At 39.1% G+C, this 27,261-nt stretch overlaps 1 protein-coding gene across 1 annotated transcript in view; it reads left to right on the top strand.

Annotated features, from left to right (window-relative positions):
- The window catches only part of LOC124161067 (division abnormally delayed protein), a 1,055,554-nt gene that overhangs the window by 504,586 nt on the left and 523,707 nt on the right, over positions 1-27,261 (top strand). The window lies entirely within an intron of this gene.

Below are 27,261 nucleotides of genomic sequence, written 5' to 3'. Positions count from 1 at the left end.
AGTTTATAGCTTATAACTTATTGCCTCACTTATTTTGTTACATGAAGAGAAGTGTTTATCTCTTATATTTCTTCGGTTGTTTGTTCGTTTCATCATGTAACTGAATGCTATTCCTAAAACTTCTTCCTCATTGGTTCTGTACTCTGTGATTAGTCGCTGGGTAATTGATGGGCTGTAATGCTACGCATGGTTATTATGCTGGAACTAATTATAATCTTTGGAACACTTTGTATGATATGTTTTCCTTTCTACATTTTTTTTAAACTTTGTATAATGGAACTCTTTTGTTATATCGTCCCGTTAGTTTATCGCCCACAACGAGCAAGTGAGTTGATTTCATGATTTTATGCTTGATTAATCCCTGTGTTTAAATCTACTCTATGATTTTGTACAAGTAAATTGTTTTATTCTTAAAGAACATTAGTCCTAGAGCAATAAATGTCTTTCTTTCTAAGTCTAAACTTACTTATACCTTTCTGCCGCTCTTTCACAATTAGGTTTTGCACTGCGGTTTCATCGCCAGTCTTGTTTTTACTTTCGTATTAATGGAATATTTTTCTGTTATTCTCGTTGTTTCATCTGGGACTGCTGAAAATAAAGTGTGGGATAGTCATTTTATTTCTCGTTTTTATTAAATCTCATTCTCAGTTAACGTAGTTAAGTTTATGAGTGGCGCTGCTGGTGTTATCACAGTCCCCATCTTATCTCTTTCGTCGCTTCGAATTCTACATTGGCCCAACGCACTTACATTTCTTTTGAAAGATTGTTGATACAAATCTCAAGTTAATGGAGAGATGTAAAATGCAGATCTCATCGGGAGTCAAAATCGATGGAAACTATTGTTGGAACTCTAATGGATGAGTTGATTGCACAGTGGTATCAAATGCCTTCTTTTCGTATAGTTTAAACTTAAATTTCGTGTCGTTGTAAAATCTAAGGTTTTGAATGCAATTATATCTGGATATGAATCGGTATAGTTTATTTTTATGGAGAAAATCTTGCTATTTTCTCTATAAAACACTTCTGCATCAAATTGTTTTGGATGGCTATCTTTGGCCTCCAATATCGCTATCAATACGTGATTAGGTTAAAAATTCAATGAATTATTCATTAATTTTTGAGCGTAAATTTATGATAGGTTTAATTTAATATAGCAAAATTTTTAAGATTAAAAAAATAATATAAAGGACGAGAAAACCCAACTTAATTGTAGTATTAAGCTGAAAGTTTTTCAATGTGATTCATGGCACACGTTACTTAGTTTTTACATTGCTTCCTGTTCGTGCTCAAACTTTTTTGTAACGATAATGGACGTCGATGTGAAAAATCTTATGATTTAGCAGGATTTAAACCCAGAAATAAATAAATGCTGGTCAGTTACTGGCACTGCCTGTTATCCGCCCAGTTTTCCTTTTTAAAAGTGAATTTTTCTAGGCAGTTTAATGGTTGAATGAATTTTATTGATCCCTATTAGGCGGACCAATTTTGACACGAGTTCCGTCAAGGTCGCGTTCAAAAATTTGATTTTTACAGTGTATATTCTGAATTCTACGTAGTTTTAATGTTAATATTCATAGATTGATGGTTTAAAAATTGACTGCATACCCTTACAGGAGTAACGAATGTTACACACCGAGAATGAAAGTTGGTATGAAAATAATAATGAGACTCGGAACTGGATAAATTAATTGCAATCAGTTACGCTAAATCGTTGAAGTCGATTTTAGAGTGGGAACATTTTACAAGGATATAACATGCAGCAAATGTGGTTAAAAGTGATCCTATTTTTCTCGCGGTCCATTATCGGGTGTCGGTACCTACTTTCGGGGCGTCAGGTTTCACTTCCATTTAAACTTCAAGGGAAATGTATCGAGGTAAAGGGGTATGGGGTGAGCGAAAGACATAGGGGAAAGGGCTGAATGTTTCCGGTGAGCTTGTTTAAAATGAATGGGTTATGGGAATATGCGATGTGTATGCTTTGTGATTCTGGTGGAATGAGAAAGGGGTGTATAGGGTAGCCAACCAGTGGGTAGAGAGTTTCGAATTGAGATCCTACGATGTGTTCGGGGTTGAATGGTGGACGAGGGGTGCGTTATCCATAGGGGAGAGGCGAACCTTTATTTCAGTCGAAAGCGCGATGGTCCCTCTTCCAAAACCCATTTGATGCTCATTCCGTTGTGGATTTTAGCCTCTGCTCCGGGTGCAGTTACAACTTGCGTCGTTGTGTCCGATGAGGCCATTTCTCCTCGCACTCGCATTCAGTTATTATTGTAGTATTCTACCGATTAAGGTAGGTTTCCATGGAGTACTAAATAAATGATCTGGGAGCCTTCCTTTCCTTCCAGCACTGCCTTCTTCAATTCTTAATAAGGTCTACTCCCTTTCAATCTATCTACAAATACCTTTTCCTTCCCCTCCCTCTTTTCCATAACATTCTATCCTCTAACACCATTTTCAACATCCCATCCCCGCTAAGTACTCCTATCATCCATACCGTCTGTCTCCTTCATATCTCATCTAAAAGCACTTCGTCGTTCCTTTTACTCTCCGTCCATTTCACCTTCTCCATACCCACATCTCGAATGCCTCCAATCTTCTCTCGTCTTCTTTCCTCGGTGTCCACGTTTTTCCTTTATGTGCTGCCCAAATAGTTGAATTGCTCGCATTCAGTGCGTCCGTTAAATTATGCTGCAACCCTCTCCACTGATTTCAAATTAAGGCGTATACCCACTTCATGTATTTTCTAGGACCAACCGCTGACAGTACCTGTTTCACTTGGCGTGGCCTCTAGGTTTTTGGTTGGGGTGACGTCTCAGCTGCAATAAATCCTGAAAGAAATTTGGAATGCTATGTGGTGAAATTTTCTTAACCAAGGCATTAATGTTGCATTATCGGCCTGATATTTTATAGGACCTAATGATTCGGAAGGAGAGACGAAGTGGATAACCCGTTGGAATTAATATGGTAATGCTTAGTTAATTCTCCAATTCCTGTTGCATGTTTAAGCCAGGAATATATAATATTTGTGGCTCTATTTTAATCTGTGATAGGGTAGTTTTTACGTCTGCAAAATTTTTTCCTTGAGTTTATAATAGCGTTAATTCTGTGAAATAGTAGTTATCAAATTAACTATTCAGGGTTTTAAATTTTCTTTGTGACAATTTTTATGTAGGCTTCTCTCTGTCCACAAATCCGTTGCTTCAAGTATCCAAAGGTTATTTCTCGAGAAATCTTATTTCTTATTTGGAGTTGGAACAGCAATATGCTCGTAGATATTTCTAAAATATCATGGTATTAAACCTCATTTTTACTTATTCTCCGCTTTTAATGGATTATTAAAGGTGTTTTTAGGACCTTGTGGATACTTAATATGCTCTTGGTCATATTTTTGTTGATATGAGAAAATTTTAAAGATTTTTCCTGCTAAATGTTTCTCCATTTTAGGTAATTTGTGATATCGTTAAATAGTGTCTCTGTATTTCAGCTTGTTTCGGACTCAGATAGCTATTTTATTCTGCCAGCACAGGATTTCACTAAGCTTTTAAAATAGCCATTACTTATAGTCGTGACCATCTGTATATGTCTTTATTTTTCTCTTTCGCTGTAAAATTCGGTTATTTCCTTGACAGTGAACGTGCTTGTTAAAAGAATTAAATTGAACGCCCTCCCGATATTTCTGTGCCACCTTTCCGATGAATCGTGTTTAATCCCTTTTGTGGCGGGGATTGGTTGACTCGAAAAAATAACTCTGCTTGCTTTGTTTGGATATTTTTGTTTACGTATGATTCAGATCTACGTGATGTTTTGGCTTTGAGCGAAATAATAATGCATTTTTCCTCCAAAATACTTTTTTGATGATGAACTTGGAATCCATTATATTGCCTCGTTCTGAAAAATTTAGTTACCGTGTCTGTTTTTATGAAAGATATTGAGTTTTCCTGGGACATGATTTATTGGTTTTTCGATATCCAAAATAGATTGGGGAAGGAAAAGTTCAAGCTGATTCAATTGCAGTTTCCCGCGATCAAGTTCTAAGAGCCATCGTTTCAAGCTATAAAAATGGTCTTTTTCCGAGTAATTTTGTTGTTTCTACACGTATTTAAAATAGTGGTATGACGTGAATAATGATTATGATAGAAGTATTGTGCAACAGATGCGTACTGAAATGTAAAAATGTTTTGAATTCTCAATTTGGATTTTACATTAACATGCCTTCTTTAATGCCTCTCCATGATTCTCCAGGATAATGCCAATTAAATTAATATCTTATATTGCTATATTGTTAATTTTCATACTGTTGGTGATTCAGAATTGGTTCTAGTGTAGTCCATAAATTGTTTCATCTGTTTCCTAATTTATGTAAAAATGATGGCAAACTGTAATAATTTTAGTCATATTTAGTAAACTTAAAATAATTTCGTTTTTTTATCGAAGTCGCTATTAGTCTTGGGAATATCCGTTTAGGTGGTTCTTATTCCACGTAGACGCTGCTACCTGCCCAGTGTAAGGGTTACTTATTAAGATCACTTATAATTTGCTGGATGTTTCAGACCTTTTATTTACCCTATCATTTACATTATCTTCATCGGTGCAAAATGTTTTATTGCAGTAACTATTTGTTTCCTTTTTTGCCACACCCTCCCTGTGTTTTATCCTCAGATATTCTTTTAGATACAGCATTTTCCATCTATTTATATCATTTATATTGTATGCCTGGGAGTGCATTACCTTGTCTTTCGCCAAAACCAATTACTGTAACCCCACTAATGGAAAAGTTAATGGTTGCTAACCTTCAGGAAGGAAATTTCATGAAACCCAGGTGACTATGTGGCTGAAAACTCTTAGGTCCAATGGCTTTTGAGAACCCTTTGGAGTCCTGCGGTCAATGGAGCGGCAGCGTAATGCATCGGTGAAACTTTGATGCCCCAGAGTCGCTAAGTGCATTGGCCAACCGGACTACCCTTGAAACTATTGTTTAGGAAAATTGTTTTGTTTCACTGATATATTTCCGTTGAAAAGCTCGGAATGGCGAGGGATGTGGAAAAAAGTGTTAATTCACCCAATAAAATTCCTGTATCTATTAGAATACGTAGGCGGCGAAGAGAAAATCAATTATTTCTGTGGCGCGAAATTAAACTATGGCGAATTGAATGTAGCCTTATGCTATTTTCATTATTTTCGTAGATTATAATGGATTTATACCGACATTCATATGCCTGAATTCGGGATGACTGCAAAGTGAGAATTTGGCAGTTGACGCCACGTTTTGATGAATCGTTTGAATGTCGTAGCCATTATTGATGTTAGAGGTTGAAAAGTATTTAAAGTGTTTTATGGTACATGGCATGTTGTCGAAACATCGTTTCCAAGGCTCCTACTCAAGCGTTAAATTATTTCTTCCGTTTGGAGAAGGGCAGATTGAGTCCATTTGGATGTAGAATTACTTCATTTCATACACCGTAAATTGCAAAAAAATATATCATAGTAACTATCTAGTTGAATATGTCTAATATTTGGGTCACCTGGAGAGCGTACAAAGACTGTAGGTGTATATATTTTTTATTGCTAATCCCATCGGGTAATTCCATCCTGTGCATAAAATCGCAAGCAATTCAAATTGAACAACCCTGATGTATGAAGGGACTCTAGCATATCAGTAGAGAGCACAACTTACTGGATTTTATTTTCGTGGAACATTTTAAGTCGTGAATTCTATTTTTTTTATGGAATTCAGACAAGTATAAGGGTAATTTCATTGCGAATATTGGATTCGTTTATTTTATTTTCGAAAAACGTGAAAGATTTCGTTTGGATTGCTCTCGAGTGGATATTTTCTAAAATGCTGAGTCCTTGCCAAGTATTTGAGGGAGCTATTTTTATGGTGGACTTATTTCTTTTTTGGCCAGCATAAACATGTGCATCAAATGTAGGGATGAGTAATTCCTAGCTTATGTTTTCGAGGTATGTTGTAGGTTTTGAATTGTATTTTTTCCAGGGATTACCCGACGAATACAAACGTGATTTATTTTAAATGTAATTCTTTGTGAACTATATGCTTGTTTCATTTGCCGTTAAATTTAAATAAATCGCGCAAATTTCTCCTGGTAAAAATTACCCTACATTCAAATCCTTAAAAGAGTATAGACAGTTTTTTCAGGCTTAATCTGATGCAATTCTAATGTGCGCATCAAGTGTACGTGATGGCAATATCCTAGATGTTTTTTGCGAGAATTGTTGTAAGTTTTGGCTTTTATTTTTCCATAGATTATAGAAGAATACATGCGCACTTTTCTATGAACACAAAGGGGGCGCTTTTTTCATTTGTTGTAAAATTTGAGGAAAAATCGTGCTGAAATCTCTATAGTGTAACTTTCCTAACAATCGAATCCTATGAATATCTAGTATTCAAAGAGAATACGGATGTATGCATATAACGTTATGGGGAAGGGAATCATGGGCAGCAGTGTAAAATGGGGGGGGGGGGGGAATGTAGGAAGTTGGGAATGAGGTCAGGCGATTGGCACTGGTCCAGATATGCGAGGGGGTGAGATACCCCCAACCCTACCCTTCTCTCCTCCACCCCTGTAGCTCTTCCCAATGGACCACCCCTGCCCCTTCCGACTGGAAATATATGTATACGCGACCCTTTTTTTCCTCAACGGAGGATATTCGGTGTCGCACCGGAGCTGGAGTGGCAGGAACTGTCCGAGATATTGCCCTTCCTTCCCCATCAGCGCTGGAGACGGTTTTAGGGCGGTCGGAAGTGGAACGGCGGGGATAAGTTGGTTGAGGGTTGGTTGACATAACTCACGGGCTGCCGAGTCGAATGCCTTGCTGTGCTTTATTATTCTCCACCACTTTAAATCCTTTCTCATCGTTAAATACTATGAGTGCTATTATTTATCAACCTCTAGAAGTAATGTAATTATCGCGTGTCTCTATGGTGTTTTGGTCTAAGAATAAGGATTGATCTTCCAGCTAAGTGTTTCGACCAGGTCAAAATGACAGGTCAAAATGTTTAAGTGTTTAGATGTAAAATTAATTTGCCATCACCATAAATTTCTGTAAATATTAATTATTAAGTGATAAAGATATATTTCTCGCAAATTGTACCGTTTGAATATACACGTTTAATTTGGTTATTATTCAGTTTTATTATGAAATATATCTATAGATCCAGTTTATCAAGTCTCCTTCAGCACAAAAATATTCCATGGCTTAGTTACTATTCTCTGAAGTCGTGTATATTTTTGATCGCGTTCGACAGATGGCATTAGGACTTTCCTGTTTTTATTTGGATATAACCTGAAATCCCGATTCGTCTCCTATGAGAACGGATGATACCCGCTAGATCGGTCCTTTTTCATTTCTTCTTTCTTGTTTTTAAGCTTATGCTGTCACCTTTGAATTTTCGGTGTCCATATATTTGAGCCTTGTCAACATTTCCCTGTATCTCGATTTTGAAATCTTTATCTCAGTATTTTTCAGAGGTAAAATATTCGTATTAGAGATGTAGAAAATGTTAACTAAGATTACATTTGTTTGCCATGTAAATTTTAACGCGTTGGTGTCGTTTCATAATAAGTAACAATTCATGGAATAAGAACATACAACTGGTCGTACGTAAGAGATGCGTTAACTTGGACTTTGGAATATTTTCCTCCAGATTTAAGTAGGCCGTTGTTTTCCTTTGCTGGTGAACTTGGATTTCGGAGGCTTGTATCAGCTGGCGTATAAGCAAATATCGAATACTCAATTGTGTTGATAGACTTGGACTATTCCCTTCTTCTTTAGTCCGGTCCTCACAATCCATTCATTCTGTTTAATATGCATCTTTATGCGCGTCTGTGAAATTTAAGCTTAGTTTTAAAGGAATTATCGCATTCCGTTATGCCTTACGTTTTTTTCTCTTACGCACGTGAGTTATTATTCTTCTCCCCTGTCGCGTTAGAAGATATGGAATTATTTCGAAAAGGGAGTAGATTTGTGTGACCGTTAGGTTTGAGGAAAAGTTGGGTGACATCGACTGAACTCAGTAGGTGCTCTCGAGGTTCACGAAAAATGTGAAAATAGCAGTTAAAATATATCATTTTCCCGGACTGAATTGGAGACGGAGTAACTTTTAGGTCACTGGAATTCAATCTCAGGTCCGTAAATCATGAGCGTAGCCGAGAAGCTATCGTAGGGGAAGGTTTTAAAGAGTTCTGTCGTGGTCAATTCTTATCATAGGGACATTGCTAAGGCAAACATAATTTAGGATATGAAGCCTTGTGAAAAATGAATTTTTTAAAGTATAAGTATCGTAAAATATTGTAAAAATCGACTCATTTCTCCGCGATATACTAAAACTTTGACCAAAAACTAATTATTTTTTTAGAGCAAGTACTTTATTCATACCCCCTCACTTCTCTTCAGCTTAAGAAAAATCTTGGTGCAATCAAATCAGGTGATGAATAACTTCATTTACTTATTGATATAAATGATAGGTAGGCAAATTGAAATATTCATATTTGGTGTCATTCATTTTCTTTCGCGTATTATGCAGTTTTTCCATGGTTAAATTGTCCTTCTGCCGCTAATGTTAACGTTATTTGGGTCTTTCTCCTCTCCTTGTCTCCCAAATTCCATTTCCTCATTTCCCAGGCATGTTTTCAGAATTCAACTTGCGAAAAAGCGCTCGTATTTTTTGGGGAATCACCCGTACACTTTACCCTCTTCCCCTAAGACTTCTAATATTATCCTCGCTCTACGGCAACCGTTAGTATCTTTGGTAAGGGATAAGCAATAATACATATTTTGTTGCTTTAATCTGTTAAACATGATTTTGAGATCAAAAAGTAATTTTGTTTTTCTATACCCCTTTCCCGGAATGGTTTGAATCCTTGAATTTCGTTTCATTCAATGCTGAAGATTGCCAGAAGAATGTGAAAGACGTTCCTGTACGGAGTTACCAGCTATGTCATAGTGTTAAATGATAAGCATTGGCTTCGACTGCAATTCGTATGATCTAATTATGAGTATCTTGAAATGGGGTGTGCATTGTATTGGGGACTATTTTGAGCTTTCGAGCCCTTTTTAGATATTAAAATCAGCACAAGTGGGGGTAGGTTAATCCAAAAGTATTTAATCATATCGTCCGTTCCATTGATGTCCAACTGTCATGCTACCTTTGTTCTCTTTTCATCTCATTAGCTCGCGTATTGTTAAAGGTAATAGTTCCCATATAGAAATTCAGCGTCATATCCCTACTATCCCTCGCCATCTGTTTCAGAGATAGATATATGCTGGTGCTTGCAGTATCCTCATGCTTGACCTGTGCCTCTTAGCCTTATTGTATTCACTATTTTGTGTTGTAACAATTTGGTGCTCTTATTTAAAAAAACGTAGGATAATTTTTTTCATGGGTTGGCCTGTGTCAAAAAATCTTTATTTCTACTATTAGACCTTTTACTCAACTGGTTTCTACAATAAATTCGAATGGTAAAATCCAGATTGTTTGGTTGTTGAGAATAGCTAAAATTGAATGAGTAAGTTACTATTGATGGAATTTTTATTTAAATTACTTATTACAACGTGTAACCCGCGTGCCACCGGAAACTGTTGAAAGTTGAGAAAAACCAGGGTTGTATGATTAATCATATTTTTCCAGCTCGTGAAGTGATTTGTACTAAACACTCATTCATCAGGAAAATTAAATTTTATGTAAATTGAAAATTAAATCCCTCATTTTGTGTTCCTTAATGATTATTAAGTGTATTCCGTCTCACATATGTACAGCCTGCAGTGGCTGAGGATTATACTGGCTAATTGGAACGGATTCATGACGCGAATAAAATTGCAATAGCTGCCCCCGTGCTGTCGCATATAAATAAGGGATAATCATATGTTGTCATAGGGCCCGTTATTCAACTTTTCCTTGCCTGTGTGAAGCGGCATGTGCCCTGTACACTTTTTGTTGCGCGTCTATCTATTTTTTGAAGGTAGGTATAACTTTGAGCTGTATAGCTTTAGCCAAACTCCTGGATAGGTTTCTCTTATTGGCTTAAATATCAGTTTCCGATGGTGATCATTGAATTCTAAAAGAGTCATAGCTAGCATATTCTCGCCATTTTGTACGGATTTGTAATCAGTTACTCCGTATCGCGTAATGATTCGACCCTGGTTTGCCATGAACTTTATAACCAATTCTAAAATGAGACGAATTAAAATCGTGGCTTAAGATATTTCAAGCCAAGTTTGTAATTGCACAAGTTTACTTCCAAGTACCGGTATTAAAAAATAATTGTATGGTTGGTTAGCAACTTTATTTAAATCTCGCGCCTCATATGTCAAAATATGTTACCATCCTCTTTAAAAAAATTATTTTTATTAAAAATTATTTATTAGTTAATAATCTTTTTTTATATTCTGAAGTTGCTTCTTTACAGAAATGCTAATGTTTTTCGTCGGTTAATCGCATTAAATCTTTCGTGATGGTAATTGTCCGTAAAATACTAATTAGATTTTTTTCTTATTATCTTGACCTCATTTAATTAATGATAAAACAATTCCTGGAGTATAGGTCTAAATAAACTATTAAACTATATGAAAATAAAATAGGTTTTTTACCTGTGCTCCAAGAATTATTTTATCATTAATATACTAATTACCAAATGTCTTTGAAAATTGCTGAAAACAGGATTCAAAAGTTTTGTTTGAACTTAAATTTTTATTTCATTAGTTAACAGTCACTATGACTTAGCAAACTGTGAAGAGAAGAAAATTTAACTGACTGTGTTAGTCATGCCGAAAGAATTCGGAAACACTTTAAGATACCGTCCACCCTTTAATGGAAGCATTTAAGTGCCTAATCGACCGTCAGCCTGAATAACTACCGTGTTATTATTTATGCAGTGAACAACACCGTTTAAGGCAACGCTCGCCTCTATCGCCTGGCGAAGGACTTCGATGCCTCGGTCATGATCGAATTACATCCAGTCCCCCAATGAGGAGAGGACGTTTTTAAAAATCTCCTTTCCAAGGCTGATCTTCCTGTTCTTTACCCGCGGTAGGCTAGTTCGCAGGGTTGATTTATACCTCGAGTATGTTTCCAAGAATCCACTGCCATATTTTTGGCACATTGCCTCGCTTATGAGGTCGCTGAACCCTTTCAAAGCCGAGCTCTCTCTCTCTCAGCCTCTCCTCCCCCTATCCCATGATAACTCACATCTCTTTCTCGTCCACACATACCATGCTCCTTTCTCCGTTCCTTTTCTCCCGCCTTCAACTCTTCCCTCACCTCATGCGGCCATGACCGGTACAGCAGCGGGCGGAGAGAAAGATCCAAATGAGAAGGTGATATTTCATGGATAGGCCGCGCGTATATTTCTCCATTCTCATACCCCGCTGGAGATGTTATAGGTGGAGAATAGCCATCGCGCGAGAGTGAAGCATTTTCAAGCTCGAGTGAACCTATTACTGCGGTGGAAATGTGAAGAAAAGGGTCCTAGTGGTAATTGAAGACCTCGGTGTACTGTGTTTTTTTATGTCACCACGGCCAGGGCTTACGTGAAATGGGATATTTATATGGTGGGAACCCTTAGAAGTGTCCGTGTGCGAGTGGACTTGTTTTTTTTTGGGAATACAATCGAAAGGAAAAAAATACCGAGGATGGGGTAAGAGGAAGCCTTGCTAGGGATGGTAACGTTTCATTGGATGGATCGCTTATTTTTGGTATAACACCCATCTCCGGAAACTGTCATTCATTGCATTGAACCTTGATCATCACATATTTACTTTCAGGTGTGAAAAAGAATCAATTTTCCCCTTATTTTATTTGATTTTCTTGATGCGACATTTTGTAGGAAAATTCATGAATCACAACATTTTCAGCTTGCCAAGATTGATTTTTGGTGTTGAAAAATGTCATCTGACTTGGCTAGTTTTTCAACCCGCGTCTCCCAATATCCAGCTACCCATTTGTCATAACAACATGTATTGGATGTCTTTTTACCTACATGACTGGAATTTGGTGATCCAGGTTTCTAATCTCGGCCATGCCTTTTAATTTTGTTCCACAGCGGAATAAATCCTTGCTCTGCCTAACTTCTCACACTGGGACGCGATTTAATCATTCGTTCGTTCGATACTTCATAAATTTCTTCCCTCTATATTTTTTTAATGGGAAAATTATTAATATTCTTGAAAATTCGTACAAACTTTTTGTTTTGAATATTGCTGTACTGTGCCCTTGGCGTACGAAGTGCTCGCGAGAAGATGTGTACATATTGTAGCGTTTCGGTTACAGGCAATACTTTCACATAAACAACAATATATCTGGGTATGGTGCATCTCCAGATATAACCTCTCCAGATATAACCTCTCCCGTGACACGTTAGTCGTGTACAAAATCACCTCCAAGCCATCGTTCTTGCGAAATAAATGATATCTCCACTAATTTTGTTCTTCCATTCCATTGGCTGGAGATTTTTTGGAGGAGATCAAATGTTACCTTTTTTAATGCGTCCGTCTTGGGACGTTGGCCTGAGCGAGAAAGCACTCGTAACGAACTACTCCTCGTTTTCTTTTTGAAGAAAAAAGAGAACTGGATGCCTTCGCTCATAATAGAATGCTCGCCCAAGCGATCATAATTCATGACGGGTTGAAGTGACCGTTCTTACGTCCCCTTCTTTACCTCTTCATCTTGGGAGACCCTGCGGATATGTATGAAAATTGAAGAAAAAAATTAGATGGCGAAATAAGTTGTTTTTTTAAAAAATGCTGATTTTATTTTCTTATTTTTCTACCGCTGGTCCTGTGCGGGTTATGTGTTGGACGAATGAGGTCTTAATGCCTGGAGTGACGGATAAAGGTTTTCAGTATGCCCCAATAGGTGTCATTTTCGCATTGCGTCGGATGCTTTTAGAATTTGCGACTGGTGTTATGAATTCTTCGATCGGTATTTTATTTATTCCCATACCAACGAGCACAGCTTGACCTTTATGTCAAGGTTTTCCAACAAGTTAACAATATCTCGAATACGTACAGCCATGTCCAGGATTGAAGCAACCTATCCAGGTGGAACTCGAACCCGCGACTTCTTGTTTAACTGGCGAGGACTTTACCCCACCTTCACCGAGGCTGGCCGGTGTGATGGTTAAAAAATAACAGATATTTATATTTAATCAGAGCTATGAAATAATTTTCTCCTCCTGTACACTTGTGGAAAGTAGTATAAGTGATTGAATTCTTCTAATGTGGATAGGGGTTGGCCCTGACGAATTTTGTAAAGAGAACGCTTGTGGGGAAATGAAATATTTGGATAAAATAAATGGATGATGACCAGGTTGGGCTGTTTTGCTATTTAAGTGGCACCTATTCAGGAAAACGGATACTGTCGTAAGCATATCAAGTGGAGAACAGCTTTTGCCAAGGAGACGTTGATGATTGGAGGAAAGAGCTAATGGAGGGATCGTTTTGTAAGAGTCCAAAAATAAGCCTATTGAAGAATCAAATATAGCGAGTTATTGTGAAGAAACGTGGATGCAAATAAAAGGGTACGAGAAAGGACAGGAAATATTTGAGACGAGGGGAAATGGTCGGTTGGGTGAATGAGGATAGAGAACACTCTGGTTTAAGCCGCAGGTGCTTGACTGAAAAACCATTTAGGCCGAGAGGGCCAATTATTTTATCTGGGCCTTCTCAATTCTTCAAGATTTTGGACGATGGAGTGCGTCAATATTATTTTTATAGTATTTTACTGGTTAGGCTTGCATGGAGTATTTTGTGAGTTAGCTGAGCCAGCCCATACTCGACCTTTTTCTTCAGTTTACTGTTCAATTACATCTACGTCTACAGCTTCCCCGAAAAACGCCTAAAAGGGCGTGTGGTAGGGGGTGTTAGGACACTAGCCATAGACATATTTTTTATTTTATTTTATTTTATTCTCAAACCACCGGATACAGCTCTTATTGGCCATTTTACACCGGGGTATTCAACAAATGTAACCAGTAAACGTACACAAACGACCATGCCCTGGACCGGGGAAACCTACCCAGGCGGGACTCGAACCCGCGACCTCTTGTTTGGCAGGCGAGAACGTTACCCCGCCGCCACCGAGGCCGGCATAAAAAGCAAATACTCAAACAAGATTACGACTAACATTTATTAAAGTCCTTTATGGTTCGGGGAAAAAGGAATTCCCGTATCTATCCGTTCGGCAAAATATTTCCTCTTAATTTATCGCTTCTGTCGGAACTGGAAATACTTGTAAGTGTGAGGAACTGATTGTTAGTGAAGTCATGAGACATGTGTACCTACGCGATGCGAGTCCTTTCTCAATGCAGACCGGACGATCCGTAGCCAACTCTCCTCCTGCGTCCTGCGGAATGTTTTTTGAAAATCGATACTCCCGGCGCCTCACTTCTATCCGGCGCTACAAGGCGGAGGACGCATCTCGACGCCTCTTTTCGTTGAAGACCATTAGCGCAAAAAAGACGACGGGGGGAGTTGGGCTTCTTTCGGTCAGTTTCTCTTGCCCTAGTTGTTTACATTCCAGGGATGAGACGGGGTCGGGCTGCGTGGTTGGCTGGGGTTGCGAGGAGATGAATGAACCCTAATTATATTTAGCTGAATATTTCGATGCAGTTTTTAGGCAAAATATACATGTATAGATATAGTTTTAGACAAAATATACATTTTATTTGCGGCTTTTAAATATACGTAATCTTGAAAAAATCGCTACTACAACCGTATAAACTTTCCTTTACTTGTAGATAACCTTTCATAAAATTACAATTAAAAAATATAGTCCCGTTGAACCGTGTTGAATGCGTTCGTTGTTGCGATGTTGAATGCGTTCGGCATGTAATTGGCTGCCATAATTCGAGAAGGGATTGGGAAATATTTTGAAATACTAATTCGTATGTAATTTTTATTTTTCTGAACGTGATCACTTCAATTCTGTGCGAAAATTATGGTACTCTGCTTCCTTGCTTCGTAGTAATTTTTTAAATTCTTTTCCCCCTGCTATTTTTATGGAATATATGACGGTACTGTAAAAAATCATGGCACTGATAGCTAAGTTAATATTTATTGAAATCAGCATGTTCTTTTTCACGAAATCTTGACTTTTTTTACTAGAGAGTCTTGGGAGAAATATTTAAGTGTGCTTAGATCATACTTTGGGGATGTTGAGATAACTTATTAAAATGATACATCACCTAGTTTAATATTTTGTATCAATGAGTATCGTGCAAAAACGTTATTGAGAAAGGAGCGCATTATTTTTATGCAATGCTGGCTCAATGTTCATGCGTCGATTTTGTCTTACTTTACCTCTTAGATGGCGATTTAATTGCTTTTTTTGTTATGTACATGAACTCTCTACGCTCATGTTGTCCGGCCTGTTTTTGGAAATAATGTTATTGCTTACATTCTTGCTTCCTAATATTGCTGTTATCGGCGATCAAAAATTATTCTACTTAGTTTTTTTTAATTCTGGGTTATATAAAAGGCGTTATTAAAATTAGGTCAATGATAGAGGTAGTTTAACTTGGTTCCTGGGATTTTTTTTTATCTCTTGTCATGTTATTGAGAGCATTACTAGAAGGTACATTATATACATGTGTAACGGTACTTATTCCTTATTTTTCACTTTGGGGATTTTAGGAAACGCCATATTCCATGCATTTATATCTTTCATTGGAAATTTTTGACTCCCTGGATTTATCTTTTTGCATTTTCGAAATAGCCAACCTCATGATCCGGTTTCAGATCTGTGTGCTGTAAATATATTGAGGGCAACTGCGAGAGGTATTGGTGATAAAAGAGTACACGCGTTCTTCTCATCGGCCTTTGAAAGAATTGTTTACGTCTGGATGATTTGAAGGCACGTGCATCAAAGCGTCAAAACGTATTTCGTAATCCTTCTTCGGTGTACAGAAGCACTTACTTCATTGCTTGCTTCGTGTAAGATGAGGCAGTAATGGGTATTGAGGCTTCACTGACAGTGAGAAGTTGCGTTTGGAGAAGCATTTTTTTTTTCGAATTTTTCGGGGCACCTCTTGTCCATTTGTGCACGAATGAGGCCAGTAAAAATGATTATTCCTTTTTACTGGCCTTAGGGTTTTCAGAGAAGCTTTGTTACAAATATTATCTGGAGGGAAATGCTTTAGTACGGTACGTAAACGTGCGCTGTGCACGAGGACGAGAAAAGACTGGAGGCGTCCGAGATTTGAGTGTGGAGCAGAACGGAGATGGAGGAGTGGATGGAGAGGAAAAGAGACGACGAAGTGGTGTGTGATAAATGTTAACTTTTGGAGGAGACAGAAAGTTTGGATATAGCAAGTACTAAACGGGAAGGGCAATTTAAACACGTTGATCTCCATAGTATTGTAGCACATATTCACTCTGACGACAATTTTTACTAGTTGCACATCATTGGTTCATGGCACGTTGAAAAATCAATCTACATCGATACTAACTGATTGTTATGCTGATTTCAAGTGATGGGGTCTAAACGACCACTTCGGTCTCAATACTTGCCGAAAAAATCGGTCCAGATCACCCGTAGCGTTAGAAATGCAATGGGATTTAGTCGCTTTGCGGAGCTCAATGTGTTAAATGCCGTGTTTCAGGGGAGGATTTTAGGTAAGCGGGGGAGAGTAAGGAAGAAAAGAGGATTTAACAATAGAATGAAAGGAATCATATTGTGAATTGAAGAGAAATGTTCAATATAGGGTAGGGGATTGGCAGTAGTGATTCGTGGTATTCGTCATGTAAACCTACCGTCTACAGTTGAATAACCTAAATGAACATTTCAGCAACGCCCAAGCGGCGGTAGTGATACCATTGGGAATTATTAATATTATTGACGATTCCGTCTAAAGCCCGTTTTTACCTCTGTAATCTAAGAAGGTGCAGCCTGTTATTAGGTTTTCCTGGGATCGGGCCAGTAGAAATTTACCCTCAACCATGTCCTGAGTGTTGAAAAACCCGCTCAGGCGGGACTCGAACCCGTGACCCTGGGTTGAGTAGTCAAAGAATTCACCCTGCCGCCGCTGGGACAAAGGAACAATTTCTTAAAATGACTTAATCATGATTCTGCATTAAAACTTTCGCCGGTACTCGTCATGTTAGATGAAAAAATAGATTCCCTTCAAAAAGCGACTAATAAGTCGGGAAACGTTGGGGCCATCCAAAAATTGACGCGGCGACATAGCCCAAAAGTTTTTATTGAACATGACGAGTACGCGCGAAAGTTTAAACGAAGGAATAGGAATGTTTGTTTTTTTCCCGTCGAGCAGTGAAGATTTCTCGGGGTTTTCCCCGGGTCGGGTCCTGCGCACCTCCTTCCTACTCATCGTAGACACCTACGTCTAGGATAACCTGAAAAATTGGCATTGGCCGAGCACAACATCATTGAAAACCACATAATTCACTGGGAAGAAACGAAGCGCCTGTATCTGTGTGTATGGCTGCAACATTAGCCATTCATGGGACCCACCTTCTGAAAATCCTAGGGGACTGGCAGCCAATCAGGTGACGCTGAGAGGGTAACCGTTCCCAACCACGGATATCTGTATGGACACGGATGTTGGATTTCTGAATCCCTGAAGACGGTGGGTGAGTTGCTTATTGAAAGGTTGGAAGAAGATATGGAGGACCTTACCCTATGCAAAACCCAAGAAATCATTACTGTTAACATGAATATGTCGTGGAATTACAAAATTCCAAGTCGTAGAAAACCGCGTAAACACAGCGCAGTGGATGCGTGTATGGATAGTGTGGAGTCGCTAACTCCATGGGCAATGGCTCGTGTTTGAGTATGGGGGACGGGAGGCCCGGTAGTCGCTTTCGCGTGGCGGGTTGTCCGGTGTATTAGGAGAATTTGGAGGGGAGAGTGGTGTATTGAGAGGAGAAAAAGGGAGGGGGTTATGAGGGAGGAAGAGATGGGTTTGAGAATGGCGGTGGTGTGATGCGGGGAAGGGGGTAACGACCGTATGGCTCCTTACTTGACCCTACTCCCCTCTCCCACCCTGCTACCCCAAATCTCCCCACCCTCTTCCCCCCTTCCCCATATTGCGAATTCGCTTTTAGCTCGCTTGCGTCATTGGCCTCGCACGAGCGCGGGACTCCTTTCGTTTCTCGCCGGCGCCCACCTCCCATCCTCCGATGCGTCCCAGCACCGCACCCTGCGGTATCCCCCCCACCCCTCCCACACCCACACACTTCAACTGTTGGAGTGTGTTAATTTATGGGAGTGAACGACCGCTAATATTTCTGCTAAATATATCGATGCGTCATTAAATTGTGGTTGGAAATTATTCGTGTTTATTTCGTGTTGGAAGAATTTTCCAAGTAAAATATAATGGTACCCTGGTTAGCATTATTAAATCGATCATATGCGTTTCATGTGGAAAATATTTAATGAAACTTCCTCTCAGTCTAAGCAGAAGTGTAAATTCTCGAGCAAAGCATTTTTTTACAGACGAAAGTACGGAATTGTGTTTCGTGTAACTTTTGTCGTGTTAAGTACGCCGCCTAATTTTTGCAAAAGTATTGATTTTTAAAAATATTGTCCGTAAATAATTGAATAATTAATTTTAAAAGAAGAAGACGAATGATTGACTTAATAATTTTGAGAGAGGAGAGCTCTTGGACAAAATGTGCGTCTCGGAAGAATATAACGACCTGGATATAAGGTCTTGAATTATTATATCTAAACTATTTCTTTTGTAATGTATGTGTTATTATTTTGTTAAGGCATTTAGATAGGCCACAGCCTTCAGAAGTGGTATTTTCGTAATGAGTGGTAGATGAAAATCTCATCATAATTTATTCATCTATTCAGTCGGTATAATCTTTAGTAATTCGATACGCATCTTTACCTATTTCCACTAGTAGTAAGGTGTTTGTTCAGAGTTAATTATTCCCTTATAGGTTGGTACTTTCTTTTTTATTTGAGTATTTTCCATGAGTTTTATTTGCCCGGATATTATATATTCAGGCCCTATATCATTTTTGTTTATCAGACACGGTTGCTATTATCATTAATGCTACCCCTTCGTATTTCAGGAGAATAAGTATCTGAAAACAACTTAGAGATATTGCAAATAGTTTTAGGTACTGCCAGTGGTTTAGTAGAGCCAATTAAAGTGGACATCTAACATGTATAATTTATTATTTCATTCTATTACCAATCACAGATCGTCCAAGTCTCGAAAAGGCTCATCTACATCTACATAATACCCTGCGAGCCACCTCTAGGCTATTTGGCAGGGGGTGATCAATCTCCGGCATTGCAAAAGGATTCACACATGCACACCACACGGTCCAATAAACGTTACACCTGCTAACAAATTATACTACTATATTCATGCCAAGGCAAAACTTGCCAACTGCTCATTAAAGTAATCTTCCAATGAAGCTAGAAAGCACAAAACATGCTGTTGTAAATGATAAGAAAATTCAGGAGCATGCATGAAGGAATACGTTAGTAGGCTACACTGCAAGACATCTAATCTATTTGTGAGTTCTAACGCTGCCGGTGGAAGAAGTGGGGTACATCACGAGGTTTTGGATTTTCAATGTCGGCCCATTGCGCGGAAAACAGGTACCTCTCTTTTTCCATCCTTACTGCGAGGGTATTACCCGCCTGATGTCCTCGTGAGTTACCGCGCGACGGTCGGAAGGAAGTCCCCCAGTATCCCTTTGGCCACTTATTTTACCCTTTCCACCCACCCTGCGCATGTGTGTCCGAGGGCCGTATTCCACTATTCCACTCCTTTTTCGCCCTCTTCCCCAAGAGAGAGATCCTCTTTTTATTTTTGGAGTTCGCTCCAATTCCCTTGCGATCAGTGACCTTCAGAGCAGATGCCGCCGCCTGTATTTCTTTCTTTCTTCCTTCCGTCTTCCTTTTTTTATTTTATAAATCCGAGAGGGGAGAAAAAAGTGGAAAGGGATAAATTGCCGCGGGGAATGTGGATTTGCACTTTTCTCTCTTGCTCCTCCCATGTTCCAATTTTGAGATCTGGCCTCGGAGATCTGCATGCTTTTGCACGTTTTTTTCAGTTATTTTAATCCTTGAAATTTAATCAAAGTGTAACTTTGTGTACAAGTAAATTGTGTTCTAAGTTTTGGTGATGACAGGAATTATGCGTGTCATTGCTAACATCATCATCACTGGTCAACAATCCTAAGGTTGGCTTGACGCAGCTCCCCACTCCATTCTTCAATCAGCTAATCTTTTCACACCTACACATTTCTTCGCATTCAATTCCTTCTTTTCCTGTTCCATATATTTCATTCGAGGTCTTCCTTTTCCGTTCTTTAATCTACTTTTCCCTCGACGATTGTCTTCATCAGGGCATCATTTCTCAAGATATGGCCTCTAAGGTTGGTCCATCTTCTTATCAAAGTTTTTATGAGGCTTTTCTTCTGTCCTTTTCTTGTTAGGACTTCCTCATTATTAACTCGGTCATTACATTGATCGTCATCATTCTTCTGTAGCACCACAATTTGTAGCATGTATTACTTTGACAGTTTGCTATGTTGCTTTGAGTAGAGAAGCGCGGCTGTATTCGGCAGTTGTGCTGCCTCGTATGCATTGCGTATATTGTTTCCGCGTCTCCGCGCAGTAAGGCACTTGAGCCCAAATCAGACTCTTCGCTTGGCATTCCTGTAACCTATTGCATGTCGATCCTCTCATCAGCTCTTTCCGATCCACAAACACCTCCTTTTCTTACAAAATTATCTTCGTAACTTCCTTACTGCTGTGTCCGTTTCCTTTGATGCACTGACTAAATAATCAGCCTAATTAAGTTTGTGACCGCCTACTTGTATTGAGACTCACACTCCTCGGTCGCCATTCTTTAAGGAACTGCATGCCTTTAGTCTTCTTTATTGAAGTATACGACCTCATTTCATCTCACTCATTTACCTACTCATTTACCCACTTAACACCTTTTTTAACATCCCCTCCCTGCCAAGTACTCGCATTCACTCGTACATCCATACTTTCTATCTGCTGAGTGTCTTGTCTAGGAACTGCCTCTCTTTACCCACCATGTCCAACACTATTTATTTCCTCCCCCTCTCTGTCCACTTTACCTTCTCCATTCTTCTCCACACCCACATGCAATAACTTAGGCTCATATATAATAAATACTAATCTGTAAATGGACAGAATTTCCCAACGCTTCTGTCTATTTATGTACACACTCCTCGCTCGCGATTCCTTTCAGAACTGCATAACTTAAGTCTTTTTATTTGATTAAACAAGTGGACAAATCTTGAGCGCAAATCAGTTCTCTGTGCTTTGCCATGGAAATACTCGTTAGTTTTGAATAGCGGGACAATAAATAATACTTTTCGTCCAATCTCCGCTTACCTTCAGATTGCTCTGGAAGGGACGATCAGTGCTCACGAAATCACACGAGAGCTCGGCGCTCGGAGAAATTTATGCGTCGATCCTCATTTTCATTTCCTCATTCCCTCTCTCTTCAGCGAGGCGTGAAGGGCTGATCTTCTAACTCTAACGGAGCGCGGCATTGGATTACGCGGGAAGGGCATCCTAGCGATTTCGCCATGTTTATCGACGGATGATGCTGGCCTCACCAGACCGTTTAGCTGACTGCACGCAAATGCTAAAGCTGTCGTTTTAAATGATGTTGCCTTGAGAAGTTCTGAACATTAGCCTACTTTAAAAAAAACGAAATAATCTTTTTATGCTATTTCTTGTATTAATTTGATCATCTCTCATTCTCCACGATTGGTGTCGGTCCTAAAGTTTATCTTACAATAAATAATTGTTTATTTCATGTTGTTGTCGCGATTTTTTGCACTACTCCATGATTTTTTATTTGGATACATAATAAATCTTTATAAAACATAAAAACTCTCTGAACTTATTTTCATTAAAAGTAATCAACCATCTGGAGGAGACTTATATGTAACCTGATCGGTTTGATTTCATGCCTCCGATTGTACGTCTTCTTTCATTCCGTCTTACGTTCTAACTTCTTCGTTAGCCGCGGAGATACATCGGTTTCATGCTCGAGGAGTCGTTAGAAAAAATCGATCAGCGCCTCGATGTCTATTGTATTTTTAAATGACCTAAATTGTGAAACATTTATTGCGTTGCCAATACTTGAATGGCAAGTGTACCCATGACGACTGAAGTGCCAGGTTGAATTTGAAGGATATCTGTATATGTCTCACCAACATATGACGAATGAATTTTTGTGAAAATACCATTTTTGGCGGTTAAGAACTTTTTTGCATAAATTTGAGACTCATGAATATGATCCTTGATGATGTGCAAGAATATGCTACACTTTTGAAATTGATGGTTTTTTATTGGGATTTAGCCGAAATGCCAAGTTTAGTCATCATGCCCGCTTGCATACATTATCACATTCTCTTTATTTCTCCATCTCAGCACCTTATTTCTATTCATTCGTTTTTTGTACCTGTTACTCCTTCTTAGCTTACATCATGGGTCTTTCTTACTGCTCTAGTCTACGTACAGTCTTCGTTTCTCAGTATGCACAGTTTCACTCCTTTTAAATCATTTGTCATTATAGCCTTATCTTTCTGATTCGTGATAGAAGATAAGCAACCCTTCAACTGTGTCGCATTTTCTCCCTGTCCCAAGGACATAGTTTAATCCTTTGCTCTGTTAAGCAAGTGGCTTTTTTTCTAATTATTGAAGAGACAGCGCTGTTTGATGCAGTGACACGAGCGGTTGGAATGAATGCTTATCCATGCGTAAGGTTGTCAATGCTAGTTACGATTCACATCCCCATCGGCACGTAGACGGGGGAATATCTTGACCGAAGTGGGTTAGTGATTGGTACACGTGACCCTTATGGAGTGGGAAAATAATTTTATTTAGTCGACGTGGATTAGTATTGTGCTATTATTCTTTATTTTATTCACGCATGCAAATTTTTCTTCTCGTGTTGGATCTTCGGCGGAAATACAGACAAGCAGTCTCTAAAAGAAAACATCAGTGACGGCCATACGGGGTTATGTGGCAGGAGGGAATGATATTTTTGTGTCCGCCTGTCAAGCGGACGATTTCAGTGTGCGTCGGGTCCGTTAAGATATAGTCTTCGAGTTGACGAGGTTAAATTTAGCGTTGCATCCAGCCACGGGGCATTAGCCAGTCCACGAGAGTACACACCAAGCGGGTTCAGGTTAATAGTCCCAGTCAGCCAGAGTACATTCCTCTTCTGTTTCGTTTTTATTCCTCCATGAATAATGCGGGCTTGAATTTAAAGGAGCGCGAAGCTCGTTATTACGATTTTTCAGTTTATTTGTGGTTATATTTCTCAATTTTACGAGTCTTTGCAGTAACTGTACTTGCACACGCACTCTAAAACGTTTATTTTGTCGTGAAAGGGTTCATTTGCCTGTGAAATATGTGCTTAGTTAAGGAGAACTCTTTCATACTTATCCCACTATGGACTTTAATTGCCCCATTTTATCCTTATATTTACTTTCATTTCTAATAATTCATTCTTAGATAGATGGCATTGATAACTTTTTCCGTGACAATTATTTGAGTTGAATTACCTTTGTGATAAGGAAAATTACTCAATCTTAGGAAATGAGTCGTATTCCTAACCATGTTTTATGTATCGGTATAGTAAAAAAATGGATAAGGAAAAAATCATTGATTCCCTTTACCTAATGTAATGTCGTAATCTATCTAACCCCTGGATAGACGTAAACATTGGAACCACGTTGTGAATATTGAAATATATGGAAAATGGCTATGGTGGCTGTCATTTCTGACAGTAAATTTCCACTATAAATCACCTGGAAAGTTTTTGCAGTTCAACTTTGTTGCTATCGCATATTCCAGCCTGATCTTTACGTGCATGGAGATAACTCGCCCCCGCCTTTTAACCGGGCGCTTTTGAAGTTCGAAGAGGAACTCGCTGAGGTCATGGACACCACCAGTGTGCACTGCTCCTCTCTCTCTATCCGCTATGTCACGGTATCTATCGGGCAGAGTGCAGGGAGCAAGTTAGGATGGACTTGGCAAAGGGACCATCGCCACCCTCACAAAGCAATTCCGCCCCGCGAAAAGCTGTTTGATCTTTTGTCTGCACCCTTCGGATTGCGTGCGCCAATAACTAAAACCCCCTGGCGCCCTTCCAGGGAGCGAGGAACGCCAAAGGCATTCCTTAAACGTCTCCTCCTTCTCCTTAAAGCCCTTTCAAACCCATTCCCGTTCCTTTGCGAACGCAGCGTGCCTTTCGGATCGGACGCAGTCTCCATATTTATTATTTCTCGCCTCGTTAACCGAGCGAAGTGCGAACTTTATGCCGTTCCATAGCTACCGCTCATTCGCAGCGTGACTACGTTTTTGACCGATTGTTATTTCTTTTTTTTTTTATCCGCGTCTGGAGTCTCACAATGCAACGAGGAAAACCTATCGGAGTGTTTCTCTGGGCTTCCGTATAGTGCGATAGGGTGGCTTATGTTTTTTTTAATTTAATGGTTCAATACCTTTCTGGAGTAAACTCGGGGGCGATACGGTATTTGAATTGCGTTGCGAGGGAGGTCTGAAATGAGCGCGATTGAATCATCAAAGGGTGCCATAAACCCTCGCCGCAGGTGTCTAGAGGATATATGGTAGCAGATTAGCTTGAGTAGAGTATTGAATTGTTTTTTTATGGTTTCCACAAAACGATTATCGATTTAACTTAATGAAATTCATTTTATTTTCCCGTACCGTTAGAGTGCTGGGGTTTATCAATAAAGATTAAAAATGGATTATCCGTCAAAAACCGCTATCATAATTTTGGAGAGAAAATTTCCATTTGCAAATAATTTTCAACGCATGAAGAAAATTTTAATGGAACGTATTGGGGTCTCAATAATGTGACCTTCAGTGGTAATTAGGACACGAATTTGTTAGTAAGAACTAAATGCGTAGAAATTTTGTCATAATTTTTTGTACGTAATTAAATACTAATCGCCATAAAAAAAAGTGCTGCATTAAAATAAAACAATTGATCGGGTAAAAAAGGTGCAGTATTACTTAGTAAGTGAGACTTAGGGATTAATGCTAGAATAATTGTTCGAGCCACTAAAACCAGTCTTCTTATAGTGTGGATTTTTGCTTATAAAATTTGCCCGCATCTCAGATAGATATGTTTTATCCCTGAGATAATTCTAAGGTTCAATGCCACTCTAAACTACCTTCTCGTAACTCACTCTATCATCCAATCCGAAGGGTTGATTGAAATAGAAGAGGGTAGAGCTCAGCACGAACTAAACTACTGACGTGTGAATTTCAGGGTAGGGTTCACATTCAGGTTTTGAGGGTAATTCCTTTCCCTGGGTCACCTCGCCTTTCGAGGATTTTGTTTGGGAGTGTCGTACGGCTTCACTAAAGATTTAAATCCGGTGCCCCTCAATCAGCAGCCAAGCACTCTACCCTTTAGGCTGCATCACTCCCATAATTCTTACGTAAAATATTCAAATTTGAATTAAAGGCAAAATCTGACATAAGTCTTCTCCGTACACCCTGAAAATATAAAGTTGATATCATTAGTCTTTTAATCGAGTACTATACCTAGAAATAAGTCAGGTCGTGTGGGAGCTGTGAATAATCCTTGAGACACCTTCGCCGCTCACAGAATTGAAATAGAAGTGGCGAAAAATGATTTTTTCACTTTAAATTTATGATGAAACGGTGTTATTTTTTAATAACAGAATAATCATCGAACACATTAATAAAAGAATTTTATTTCTAAGTAATTTTTAGAGCAGGAGATGTCTATCAAGCCTGCGTAAAATGATCAAAAAATTGTTTTCTTATTTTTTGAGAAAATTTACTTAAGTATTTTTATGCTGTTGCGTTTTGTTTTAAGCTACCTATATTTAAAACATACCGTTATAGTAAATTAATAAAAACTTTTAGGTTAACCCGCGTCTTATGACTTAAATGTCGACGTTTCTTCCCCTCTGACGGGGACCTCTTCAGGACTATTGCTACATCATACGGACCGCGACAGTTTTAATAACGTCATACCATAACAGGATTGCCCGAGTCCTTGGTGCGCCCGCAGCGGCTATAACACCCGAGCCCGCGGTAGACCACCCGTGCGGCAATGGGAGTTCATTTCGCACCCGCGACCTCTTTTGTTTCCACCACGTATCTCTCCCCTCTCCCCACTCGACGATTGACGCATCCGCCAGCGCGGAGAGCTCCGGGGCGAGACTGACACGCTCCCCAGCATCAACCGGCATCCGCCCTCGCGGACTGCTCTTTTCAATTTTTTTCCCTCTCTCTAGCAGTTTCCATCCGGAGGGGATGAATGGATGGAGCGGAAGATAAAGATCATACTTCAGCCGACCGACCTCTTTTCTCTACTTGTCGCTAGAGCTTCCCCGTCGGATGCGCAGTGGATGTAACAAACGGGGCACTTCCTAGGACTTGAGCGTTAAGGAATTGCTTCCTCTCATTCATTTTCTTGGGTTGCGACCCTTGCTTGAAAGTTTACTTATGCACCTGAGTAATCCTCGCTATAGTGAAATAAGAATAATTTTTATCAATGATAACAAGTTTAGTAATTGATAATAGTTGTACAGTGCGCATTAAATGAATGCTATTGGTACATCATTGATGAGTAATGTGTGGTGAATTTTGTTTGGATAAAAAATTACTGCTCTTGGTCTGTTTCCGAGTCATTCTTTCGGGCATTCGTCATGTCTTCCTCGCGAAGTCTGTCGCAGTTACAACTTCGTCGGATGGGGAGCGGGTACTTCTACGGCGCGTATTCTCGGAAGAGAGAGCAGAGGAATCGCTTCATCTTATTTATTTCCTATGCGAGCATGGTATAATATATTTACCTGATTAACCTCAGGAAGAGTGGCATCAAGGATTCTGGCAGTGCACTTAACTGCATTTAAACTATACTGTCGGGTATAAATTGCCAACTGAGGCCTCTTAGGGAATGATAATGGTCGTGACACACAAAGAATCCAGCAAGCAGATAACTTCCTAGTGAACATTTTTCATCGATGTTCCCATAATATCTTTAAAAGCGTAAGAAATACACGTGAAAACGGGAGGGGATCTAAAAATTATATTCTTATGTGCGGAATGAAATTGTTTAAATTGAAAGGAAGAATTTAATATTTGGTCTCTCTTTTGGGAATATCTTTTTCTTCATTTCTCATTTTTTTGAACTTGTATATTTGTGTTACCTTCGTCTTTACATAAGTCAATGTAAACTCTGGTCGGGTGGTGCCAAGGAT

This window comes from Ischnura elegans, chromosome 6, assembly GCF_921293095.1.
Source record: "Ischnura elegans chromosome 6, ioIscEleg1.1, whole genome shotgun sequence".
NCBI classification, from domain to species: domain Eukaryota; kingdom Metazoa; phylum Arthropoda; class Insecta; order Odonata; family Coenagrionidae; genus Ischnura; species Ischnura elegans.
Note: the sequence above shows the minus strand (reverse complement) of the source record. Positions and strands in the feature narration are given on the sequence as shown.